General features: G+C 51.9%; 1 protein-coding gene across 2 annotated transcripts in view; it reads left to right on the top strand.

The window, feature by feature from the left end:
* Positions 1–12,041, top strand: part of LOC118397849 (zinc finger protein 513-like) — a 49,501-nt gene that overhangs the window by 26,821 nt on the left and 10,639 nt on the right. The gene's annotated exons all lie outside the window — the stretch shown is intronic.

Raw genomic sequence — 12,041 nt, 5'->3', positions numbered from 1 at the left:
TCAGTCTGTAACGTCTCTCCTCCTGGTGTAGATGGGTTCTCAGTCTGTAACGTCTCTCCTCCTGTGGTGTAGATGGGTTCTCAGTCTGTAACGTCTCTCCTCCTGTGGTGGGTTCTCAGTCTGTAACGTCTCTCCTCCTGTGGTGTAGATGGGTTCTCAGTCTGTATCTCTCCTCCTGTGGTGTAGATGGGTTCTCAGTCTGTAACGTCTCTCCTCCTGTGGTGTAGATGGGTTCTCAGTCTGTAACGTCTCTCCTCCTGTGGTGTAGATGGGTTCTCAGTCTGTAACGTGTCTCTCCTCCTGTGGTGTAGATGGGTTCTCAGTCTGTAACGTGTCTCTCCTCCTGTGGTGTAGATGGGTTCTCAGTCTGTAACGTCTCTCCTCCTGTGGTGTAGATGGGTTCTCAGTCTGTAACGTGTCTCTCCTCCTGTGGTGTAGATGGGTTCTCAGTCTGTAACGTGTCTCTCCTCCTGTGGTGTAGATGGGTTCTCAGTCTGTATCTCTCCTCCTGTGGTGTAGATGGGTTCTCAGTCTGTAACGTCTCTCCTCCTGTGGTGTAGATGGGTTCTCAGTCTGTAACGTCTCTCCTCCTGTGGTGTAGATGGGTTCTCAGTCTGTAACGTGTCTCCTCCTGTGGTGTCGATGGGTTCTCAGTCTGTAACGTCTCTCCTCCTGTGGTGTCGATGGGTTCTCAGTCTGTAACGTCTCTCCTCCTGTGGTGTAGATGGGTTCTCAGTCTGTAACGTCTCTCCTCCTGTGGTGTAGATGGGTTCTCAGTCTGTAACGTGTCTCCTCCTGTGGTGTCGATGGGTTCTCAGTCTGTAACGTGTCTCTCCTCCTGTGGTGTAGATGGGTTCTCAGTCTGTAACGTGTCTCCTCCTGTGGTGTAGATGGGTTCTCAGTCTGTAACGTCTCTCCTCCTGTGGTGTCGATGGGTTCTCAGTCTGTAATCTCTCCTCCTGTGGTGTAGATGGGTTCTCAGTCTGTAACGTCTCTCCTCCTGTGGTGTAGATGGGTTCTCAGTCTGTAACGTCTCTCCTCCTGTGGTGTAGATGGGTTCTCAGTCTGTAACGTCTCTCCTCCTGTGGTGTAGATGGGTTCTCAGTCTGTAACGCCTCTCCTCCTGTGGTGTAGGTGGGTTCTCAGTCTGTAACGTCTCTCCTCCTGTGGTGGGTTCTCAGTCTGTAACGTCTCTCCTCCTGTGGTGGGTTCTCAGTCTGTAACGTCTCTCCTCCTGTGGTGTAGATGGGTTCTCAGTCTGTATCTCTCCTCCTGTGGTGTAGATGGGTTCTCAGTCTGTAACGTCTCTCCTCCTGTGGTGTCGATGGGTTCTCAGTCTGTGTCTCTCCTCCTGTGGTGTAGATGGGTTCTCAGTCTGTAACGTGTCTCTCCTCCTGTGGTGTAGATGGGTTCTCAGTCTGTAACGTGTCTCTCCTCCTGTGGTGTAGATGGGTTCTCAGTCTGTAACGTCTCTCCTCCTGTGGTGTAGATGGGTTCTCAGTCTGTAACGTCTCTCCTCCTGTGGTGTAGATGGGTTCTCAGTCTGTAACGTGTCTCTCCTCCTGTGGTGTAGATGGGTTCTCAGTCTGTAACGTCTCTCCTCCTGTGGTGTAGATGGGTTCTCAGTCTGTAACGTCTCTCCTCCTGTGGTGTAGATGGGTTCTCAGTCTGTAACGTCTCTCCTCCTGTGGTGTAGATGGGTTCTCAGTCTGTAACGTGTCTCTCCTCCTGTGGTGTCGATGGGTTCTCAGTCTGTAACGTCTCTCCTCCTGTGGTGTCGATGGGTTCTCAGTCTGTAACGTGTCTCCTCCTGTGGTGTAGATGGGTTCTCAGTCTGTAACGTGTCTCCTCCTGTGGTGTAGATGGGTTCTCAGTCTGTAACGTCTCTCCTCCTGTGGTGTAGATGGGTTCTCAGTCTGTATCTCTCCTCCTGTGGTGTAGATGGGTTCTCAGTCTGTAACGTGTCTCCTCCTGTGGTGTAGATGGGTTCTCAGTCTGTAACGTCTCTCCTCCTGTGGTGTAGATGGGTTCTCAGTCTGTAATCTCTCCTCCTGTGGTGTAGATGGGTTCTCAGTCTGTAACGTGTCTCCTCCTGTGGTGTAGATGGGTTCTCAGTCTGTAACGTCTCTCCTCCTGTGGTGTCGATGGGTTCTCAGTCTGTATCTCTCCTCCTGTGGTGTAGATGGGTTCTCAGTCTGTAACGTCTCTCCTCCTGTGGTGTCGATGGGTTCTCAGTCTGTATCTCTCCTCCTGTGGTGTAGATGGGTTCTCAGTCTGTAACGTCTCTCCTCCTGTGGTGTCGATGGGTTCTCAGTCTGTAACGTGTCTCCTCCTGTGGTGTCGATGGGTTCTCAGTCTGTAACGTCTCTCCTCCTGTGGTGTAGATGGGTTCTCAGTCTGTAACGTCTCTCCTCCTGTGGTGTAGATGGGTTCTCAGTCTGTAACGTCTCTCCTCCTGTGGTGTCGATGGGTTCTCAGTCTGTAACGTCTCTCCTCCTGTGGTGTAGATGGGTTCTCAGTCTGTAACGTCTCTCCTCCTGTGGTGTAGATGGGTTCTCAGTCTGTAACGTGTCTCCTCCTGTGGTGTCGATGGGTTCTCAGTCTGTAACGTCTCTCCTCCTGTGGTGTCGATGGGTTCTCAGTCTGTAACGTGTCTCTCCTCCTGTGGTGTAGATGGGTTCTCAGTCTGTATCTCTCCTCCTGTGGTGTAGATGGGTTCTCAGTCTGTAACGTCTCTCCTCCTGTGGTGTAGATGGGTTCTCAGTCTGTAACGTCTCTCCTCCTGTGGTGTAGATGGGTTCTCAGTCTGTAACGTCTCTCCTCCTGTGGTGTCGATGGGTTCTCAGTCTGTAACGTCTCTCCTCCTGTGGTGTAGATGGGTTCTCAGTCTGTAACGTCTCTCCTCCTGTGGTGTAGATGGGTTCTCAGTCTGTAACGTCTCTCCTCCTGTGGTGTCGATGGGTTCTCAGTCTGTATCTCTCCTCCTGTGGTGTCGATGGGTTCTCAGTCTGTAACGTGTCTCTCCTCCTGTGGTGTAGATGGGTTCTCAGTCTGTAACGTCTCTCCTCCTGTGGTGTAGATGGGTTCTCAGTCTGTAACGTCTCTCCTCCTGTGGTGTAGATGGGTTCTCAGTCTGTAACGTCTCTCCTCCTGTGGTGTAGATGGGTTCTCAGTCTGTAACGTCTCTCCTCCTGTGGTGTAGATGGGTTCTCAGTCTGTAATCTCTCCTCCTGTGGTGTAGATGGGTTCTCAGTCTGTAACGTGTCTCCTCCTGTGGTGTAGATGGGTTCTCAGTCTGTAACGTCTCTCCTCCTGTGGTGTCGATGGGTTCTCAGTCTGTCTCTCCTCCTGTGGTGTAGATGGGTTCTCAGTCTGTAACGTGTCTCCTCCTGTGGTGTAGATGGGTTCTCAGTCTGTAACGTCTCTCCTCCTGTGGTGTAGATGGGTTCTCAGTCTGTATCTCTCCTCCTGTGGTGTAGATGGGTTCTCAGTCTGTAACGTCTCTCCTCCTGTGGTGTAGATGGGTTCTCAGTCTGTAACGTCTCTCCTCCTGTGGTGTAGATGGGTTCTCAGTCTGTAACGTCTCTCCTCCTGTGGTGTAGATGGGTTCTCAGTCTGTAACGTCTCTCCTCCTGTGGTGTAGATGGGTTCTCAGTCTGTAACGTCTCTCCTCCTGTGGTGTAGATGGGTTCTCAGTCTGTAACGTGTCTCTCCTCCTGTGGTGTAGATGGGTTCTCAGTCTGTAACGTCTCTCCTCCTGTGGTGTAGATGGGTTCTCAGTCTGTAACGTCTCTCCTCCTGTGGTGTAGATGGGTTCTCAGTCTGTATCTCTCCTCCTGTGGTGTAGATGGGTTCTCAGTCTGTAACGTCTCTCCTCCTGTGGTGTCGATGGGTTCTCAGTCTGTAACGTGTCTCTCCTCCTGTGGTGTCGATGGGTTCTCAGTCTGTAACGTGTCTCTCCTCCTGTGGTGTAGATGGGTTCTCAGTCTGTATCTCTCCTCCTGTGGTGTAGATGGGTTCTCAGTCTGTAACGTCTCTCCTCCTGTGGTGTAGATGGGTTCTCAGTCTGTAACGTCTCTCCTCCTGTGGTGTAGATGGGTTCTCAGTCTGTAACGTCTCTCCTCCTGTGGTGTCGATGGGTTCTCAGTCTGTAACGTCTCTCCTCCTGTGGTGTCGATGGGTTCTCAGTCTGTAACGTGTCTCTCCTCCTGTGGTGTCGATGGGTTCTCAGTCTGTAACGTCTCTCCTCCTGTGGTGTAGATGGGTTCTCAGTCTGTATCGTCTCTCCTCCTGTGGTGTAGATGGGTTCTCAGTCTGTAACGTGTCTCTCCTCCTGTGGTGTAGATGGGTTCTCAGTCTGTAACGTGTCTCTCCTCCTGTGGTGTCGATGGGTTCTCAGTCTGTAACGTGTCTCTCCTCCTGTGGTGTAGATGGGTTCTCAGTCTGTAACGTGTCTCTCCTCCTGTGGTGTAGATGGGTTCTCAGTCTGTAACGTCTCTCCTCCTGTGGTGTAGATGGGTTCTCAGTCTGTAACGTCTCTCCTCCTGTGGTGTAGATGGGTTCTCAGTCTGTAACGTCTCTCCTCCTGTGGTGTAGATGGGTTCTCAGTCTGTAACGTCTCTCCTCCTGTGGTGTAGATGGGTTCTCAGTCTGTAACGTCTCTCCTCCTGTGGTGTAGATGGGTTCTCAGTCTGTAACGTGTCTCTCCTCCTGTGGTGTAGATGGGTTCTCAGTCTGTAACGTGTCTCTCCTCCTGTGGTGTAGATGGGTTCTCAGTCTGTAACGTGTCTCCTCCTGTGGTGTAGATGGGTTCTCAGTCTGTAACGTGTCTCTCCTCCTGTGGTGTAGATGGGTTCTCAGTCTGTAACGTGTCTCTCCTCCTGTGGTGTAGATGGGTTCTCAGTCTGTAACGTGTCTCTCCTCCTGTGGTGTAGATGGGTTCTCAGTCTGTAACGTCTCTCCTCCTGTGGTGTCGATGGGTTCTCAGTCTGTAACGTGTCTCTCCTCCTGTGGTGTAGATGGGTTCTCAGTCTGTAACGTGTCTCTCCTCCTGTGGTGTAGATGGGTTCTCAGTCTGTAACGTCTCTCCTCCTGTGGTGTAGATGGGTTCTCAGTCTGTAACGTCTCTCCTCCTGTGGTGTAGATGGGTTCTCAGTCTGTAACGTCTCTCCTCCTGTGGTGTAGATGGGTTCTCAGTCTGTAACGTGTCTCTCCTCCTGTGGTGTAGATGGGTTCTCAGTCTGTAACGTCTCTCCTCCTGTGGTGTAGATGGGTTCTCAGTCTGTAACGTCTCTCCTCCTGTGGTGTAGATGGGTTCTCAGTCTGTAACGTCTCTCCTCCTGTGGTGTCGATGGGTTCTCAGTCTGTAACGTGTCTCTCCTCCTGTGGTGTAGATGGGTTCTCAGTCTGTAACGTCTCTCCTCCTGTGGTGTAGATGGGTTCTCAGTCTGTAACGTCTCTCCTCCTGTGGTGTAGATGGGTTCTCAGTCTGTAACGTCTCTCCTCCTGTGGTGTCGATGGGTTCTCAGTCTGTAACGTCTCTCCTCCTGTGGTGTAGATGGGTTCTCAGTCTGTAACGTCTCTCCTCCTGTGGTGTAGATGGGTTCTCAGTCTGTAACGTCTCTCCTCCTGTGGTGTAGATGGGTTCTCAGTCTGTAACGTGTCTCTCCTCCTGTGGTGTAGATGGGTTCTCAGTCTGTAACGTCTCTCCTCCTGTGGTGTAGATGGGTTCTCAGTCTGTAACGTCTCTCCTCCTGTGGTGTAGATGGGTTCTCAGTCTGTAACGTCTCTCCTCCTGTGGTGTCGATGGGTTCTCAGTCTGTAACGTCTCTCCTCCTGTGGTGTAGATGGGTTCTCAGTCTGTAACGTCTCTCCTCCTGTGGTGTAGATGGGTTCTCAGTCTGTCTGTCTCCTGTGGTGTAGATGGGTTCTCAGTCTGTAACGTCTCTCCTCCTGTGTAGATGGGTTCTCAGTCTGTAACGTCTCTCCTCCTGTGGTGTAGATGGGTTCTCAGTCTGTAACGTCTCTCCTCCTGTGGTGGGTTCTCAGTCTGTCTCTCCTCCTGTGGTGTAGATGGGTTCTCAGTCTGTAACGTCTCTCCTCCTGTGGTGTAGATGGGTTCTCAGTCTGTAACGTGTCTCCTCCTGTGGTGTCGATGGGTTCTCAGTCTGTAACGTGTCTCTCCTCCTGTGGTGTAGATGGGTTCTCAGTCTGTAACGTGTCTCCTCCTGTGGTGTAGATGGGTTCTCAGTCTGTAACGTCTCTCCTCCTGTGGTGTCGATGGGTTCTCAGTCTGTAACGTGTCTCTCCTCCTGTGGTGTCGATGGGTTCTCAGTCTGTAACGTGTCTCTCCTCCTGTGGTGTAGATGGGTTCTCAGTCTGTATCTCTCCTCCTGTGGTGTAGATGGGTTCTCAGTCTGTAACGTCTCTCCTCCTGTGGTGTAGATGGGTTCTCAGTCTGTAACGCCTCTCCTCCTGTGGTGTAGATGGGTTCTCTCCTCCTGTGGTGTAGATGGGTTCTCAGTCTGTAACGTCTCTCCTCCTGTGGTGTAGATGGGTTCTCAGTCTGTAACGTCTCTCCTCCTGTGGTGTAGATGGGTTCTCAGTCTGTAACGTCTCTCCTCCTGTGGTGTAGATGGGTTCTCAGTCTGTAACGTGTCTCCTCCTGTGGTGTAGATGGGTTCTCAGTCTGTAACGCCTCTCCTCCTGTGGTGTCGATGGGTTCTCAGTCTGTATCTCTCCTCCTGTGGTGTAGATGGGTTCTCAGTCTGTAACGTGTCTCCTCCTGTGGTGTAGATGGGTTCTCAGTCTGTATCTCTCCTCCTGTGGTGTCGATGGGTTCTCAGTCTGTAACGTGTCTCTCCTCCTGTGGTGTAGATGGGTTCTCAGTCTGTAACGTCTCTCCTCCTGTGGTGTAGATGGGTTCTCAGTCTGTAACGTCTCTCCTCCTGTGGTGGGTTCTCAGTCTGTAACGTCTCTCCTCCTGTGGTGGGTTCTCAGTCTGTAACGTCTCTCCTCCTGTGGTGGGTTCTCAGTCTGTAACGTCTCTCCTCCTGTGGTGGGTTCTCAGTCTGTAACGTCTCTCCTCCTGTGGTGGGTTCTCAGTCTGTAACGTCTCTCCTCCTGTGGTGTAGATGGGTTCTCAGTCTGTATCTCTCCTCCTGTGGTGTAGATGGGTTCTCAGTCTGTAACGTCTCTCCTCCTGTGGTGTCGATGGGTTCTCAGTCTGTAACGTCTCTCCTCCTGTGGTGTAGATGGGTTCTCAGTCTGTAACGTGTCTCTCCTCCTGTGGTGTAGATGGGTTCTCAGTCTGTAACGTCTCTCCTCCTGTGGTGTCGATGGGTTCTCAGTCTGTGTCTCTCCTCCTGTGGTGTCGATGGGTTCTCAGTCTGTAACGTGTCTCTCCTCCTGTGGTGTAGATGGGTTCTCAGTCTGTAACGTGTCTCTCCTCCTGTGGTGTAGATGGGTTCTCAGTCTGTAACGTGTCTCTCCTCCTGTGGTGTAGATGGGTTCTCAGTCTGTAACGTGTCTCCTCCTGTGGTGTCGATGGGTTCTCAGTCTGTAACGTCTCTCCTCCTGTGGTGTAGATGGGTTCTCAGTCTGTAACGTGTCTCCTCCTGTGGTGTAGATGGGTTCTCAGTCTGTAACGTCTCTCCTCCTGTGGTGTCGATGGGTTCTCAGTCTGTAACGTGTCTCCTCCTGTGGTGTAGATGGGTTCTCAGTCTGTAACGTGTCTCCTCCTGTGGTGTAGATGGGTTCTCAGTCTGTAACGTGTCTCTCCTCCTGTGGTGTAGATGGGTTCTCAGTCTGTATCTCTCCTCCTGTGGTGTAGATGGGTTCTCAGTCTGTAACGTGTCTCCTCCTGTGGTGTAGATGGGTTCTCAGTCTGTAACGTCTCTCCTCCTGTGGTGTCGATGGGTTCTCAGTCTGTATCTCTCCTCCTGTGGTGTAGATGGGTTCTCAGTCTGTAACGTGTCTCCTCCTGTGGTGTAGATGGGTTCTCAGTCTGTAACGTCTCTCCTCCTGTGGTGTCGATGGGTTCTCAGTCTGTAACGTGTCTCTCCTCCTGTGGTGTAGATGGGTTCTCAGTCTGTATCTCTCCTCCTGTGGTGTAGATGGGTTCTCAGTCTGTAACGTCTCTCCTCCTGTGGTGTAGATGGGTTCTCAGTCTGTATCTCTCCTCCTGTGGTGTCGATGGGTTCTCAGTCTGTAACGTGTCTCCTCCTGTGGTGTCGATGGGTTCTCAGTCTGTAACGTCTCTCCTCCTGTGGTGTCGATGGGTTCTCAGTCTGTAACGTCTCTCCTCCTGTGGTGTAGATGGGTTCTCCTCTGTAACGTCTCTCCTCCTGTGGTGTAGATGGGTTCTCAGTCTGTAACGTCTCTCCTCCTGTGGTGTAGATGGGTTCTCAGTCTGTAATCTCTCCTCCTGTGGTGTCGATGGGTTCTCAGTCTGTAACGTCTCTCCTCCTGTGGTGTCGATGGGTTCTCAGTCTGTAACGTCTCTCCTCCTGTGGTGTCGATGGGTTCTCAGTCTGTAACGTGTCTCTCCTCCTGTGGTGTCGATGGGTTCTCAGTCTGTATCTCTCCTCCTGTGGTGTAGATGGGTTCTCAGTCTGTAACGTGTCTCCTCCTGTGGTGTAGATGGGTTCTCAGTCTGTAACGTCTCTCCTCCTGTGGTGTAGATGGGTTCTCAGTCTGTAACGTCTCTCCTCCTGTGGTGTCGATGGGTTCTCAGTCTGTAACGTGTCTCTCTCCTCCTGTGGTGTCGATGGGTTCTCAGTCTGTAACGTGTCTCTCCTCCTGTGGTGTCGATGGGTTCTCAGTCTGTAACGTCTCTCCTCCTGTGGTGTCGATGGGTTCTCAGTCTGTATCTCTCCTCCTGTGGTGTCGATGGGTTCTCAGTCTGTAACGTGTCTCTCCTCCTGTGGTGTAGATGGGTTCTCAGTCTGTATCTCTCCTCCTGTGGTGTAGATGGGTTCTCAGTCTGTAACGTGTCTCCTCCTGTGGTGTAGATGGGTTCTCAGTCTGTAACGTGTCTCCTCCTGTGGTGTAGATGGGTTCTCAGTCTGTAACGTCTCTCCTCCTGTGGTGTCGATGGGTTCTCAGTCTGTATCTCTCCTCCTGTGGTGTAGATGGGTTCTCAGTCTGTAACGTGTCTCCTCCTGTGGTGTAGATGGGTTCTCAGTCTGTAACGTCTCTCCTCCTGTGGTGTCGATGGGTTCTCAGTCTGTATCTCTCCTCCTGTGGTGTAGATGGGTTCTCAGTCTGTAACGTGTCTCCTCCTGTGGTGTAGATGGGTTCTCAGTCTGTAACGTCTCTCCTCCTGTGGTGTCGATGGGTTCTCAGTCTGTATCTCTCCTCCTGTGGTGTAGATGGGTTCTCAGTCTGTAACGTCTCTCCTCCTGTGGTGTAGATGGGTTCTCAGTCTGTAACGTCTCTCCTCCTGTGGTGTCGATGGGTTCTCAGTCTGTATCTCTCCTCCTGTGGTGTCGATGGGTTCTCAGTCTGTAACGTGTCTCCTCCTGTGGTGTCGATGGGTTCTCAGTCTGTAACGTGTCTCCTCCTGTGGTGTCGATGGGTTCTCAGTCTGTAACGTGTCTCCTCCTGTGGTGTAGATGGGTTCTCAGTCTGTATCTCTCCTCCTGTGGTGTAGATGGGTTCTCAGTCTGTATCTCTCCTCCTGTGGTGTAGATGGGTTCTCAGTCTGTATCTCTCCTCCTGTGGTGTCGATGGGTTCTCAGTCTGTAACGTCTCTCCTCCTGTGGTGTCGATGGGTTCTCAGTCTGTGTCTCTCCTCCTGTGGTGTCGATGGGTTCTCAGTCTGTAACGTGTCTCTCCTCCTGTGGTGTAGATGGGTTCTCAGTCTGTATCTCTCCTCCTGTGGTGTAGATGGGTTCTCAGTCTGTAACGTGTCTCCTCCTGTGGTGTAGATGGGTTCTCAGTCTGTAACGTCTCTCCTCCTGTGGTGTAGATGGGTTCTCAGTCTGTAACGTCTCTCCTCCTGTGGTGTCGATGGGTTCTCAGTCTGTAACGTCTCTCCTCCTGTGGTGTCGATGGGTTCTCAGTCTGTAACGTCTCTCCTCCTGTGGTGTCGATGGGTTCTCAGTCTGTAACGTCTCTCCTCCTGTGGTGTAGATGGGTTCTCAGTCTGTATCTCTCCTCCTGTGGTGTCGATGGGTTCTCAGTCTGTAACGTCTCTCCTCCTGTGGTGTCGATGGGTTCTCAGTCTGTAACGTCTCTCCTCCTGTGGTGTCGATGGGTTCTCAGTCTGTAACGTGTCTCTCCTCCTGTGGTGTAGATGGGTTCTCAGTCTGTAACGTCTCTCCTCCTGTGGTGTCGATGGGTTCTCAGTCTGTAACGTCTCTCCTCCTGTGGTGTCGATGGGTTCTCAGTCTGTAACGTCTCTCCTCCTGTGGTGTCGATGGGTTCTCAGTCTGTAACGTCTCTCCTCCTGTGGTGTCGATGGGTTCTCAGTCTGTAACGTCTCTCCTCCTGTGGTGTAGATGGGTTCTCAGTCTGTAACGTCTCTCCTCCTGTGGTGTCGATGGGTTCTCAGTCTGTAACGTGTCTCTCCTCCTGTGGTGTAGATGGGTTCTCAGTCTGTAACGTCTCTCCTCCTGTGGTGTAGATGGGTTCTCAGTCTGTAACGTCTCTCCTCCTGTGGTGTCGATGGGTTCTCAGTCTGTAACGTGTCTCTCCTCCTGTGGTGTCGATGGGTTCTCAGTCTGTAACGTCTCTCCTCCTGTGGTGTCGATGGGTTCTCAGTCTGTAACGTCTCTCCTCCTGTGGTGTAGATGGGTTCTCAGTCTGTAACGTCTCTCCTCCTGTGGTGTCGATGGGTTCTCAGTCTGTAACGTCTCTCCTCCTGTGGTGTCGATGGGTTCTCAGTCTGTAACGTGTCTCCTCCTGTGGTGTCGATGGGTTCTCAGTCTGTAACGTGTCTCCTCCTGTGGTGTAGATGGGTTCTCAGTCTGTAACGTGTCTCTCCTCCTGTGGTGTAGATGGGTTCTCAGTCTGTAACGTCTCTCCTCCTGTGGTGTAGATGGGTTCTCAGTCTGTAACGTGTCTCTCCTCCTGTGGTGTAGATGGGTTCTCAGTCTGTAACGTCTCTCCTCCTGTGGTGTCGATGGGTTCTCAGTCTGTAACGTCTCTCCTCCTGTGGTGTCGATGGGTTCTCAGTCTGTAACGTGTCTCCTCCTGTGGTGTCGATGGGTTCTCAGTCTGTAACGTGTCTCCTCCTGTGGTGTAGATGGGTTCTCAGTCTGTAACGTCTCTCCTCCTGTGGTGTAGATGGGTTCTCAGTCTGTAACGTCTCTCCTCCTGTGGTGTCGATGGGTTCTCAGTCTGTAACGTGTCTCTCCTCCTGTGGTGTAGATGGGTTCTCAGTCTGTCACGTCTCTCCTCCTGTGGTGTAGATGGGTTCTCAGTCTGTTACGTCTCTCCTCCTGTGGTGTCGATGGGTTCTCAGTCTGTAACGTGTCTCTCCTCCTGTGGTGTCGATGGGTTCTCAGTCTGTAACGTCTCTCCTCCTGTGGTGTCGATGGGTTCTCAGTCTGTAACGTCTCTCCTCCTGTGGTGTAGATGGGTTCTCAGTCTGTAACGTGTCTCCTCCTGTGGTGTCGATGGGTTCTCAGTCTGTATCTCTCCTCCTGTGGTGTAGATGGGTTCTCAGTCTGTAACGTCTCTCCTCCTGTGGTGTCGATGGGTTCTCAGTCTGTAACGTCTCTCCTCCTGTGGTGTCGATGGGTTCTCAGTCTGTAACGTCTCTCCTCCTGTGGTGTAGATGGGTTCTCAGTCTGTAACGTCTCTCCTCCTGTGGTGTAGATGGGTTCTCAGTCTGTAACGTGTCTCCTCCTGTGGTGTAGATGGGTTCTCAGTCTGTAACGTCTCTCCTCCTGTGGTGTCGATGGGTTCTCAGTCTGTATCTCTCCTCCTGTGGTGTAGATGGGTTCTCAGTCTGTAACGTGTCTCCTCCTGTGGTGTCGATGGGTTCTCAGTCTGTATCTCTCCTCCTGTGGTGTAGATGGGTTCTCAGTCTGTAA

Source organism: Oncorhynchus keta, chromosome 19 (assembly GCF_023373465.1).
Source record: "Oncorhynchus keta strain PuntledgeMale-10-30-2019 chromosome 19, Oket_V2, whole genome shotgun sequence".
In the NCBI taxonomy this organism is placed as follows: Eukaryota; Metazoa; Chordata; class Actinopteri; order Salmoniformes; family Salmonidae; genus Oncorhynchus; species Oncorhynchus keta.
This window is presented reverse-complemented; position numbering and strand designations above follow the sequence as displayed.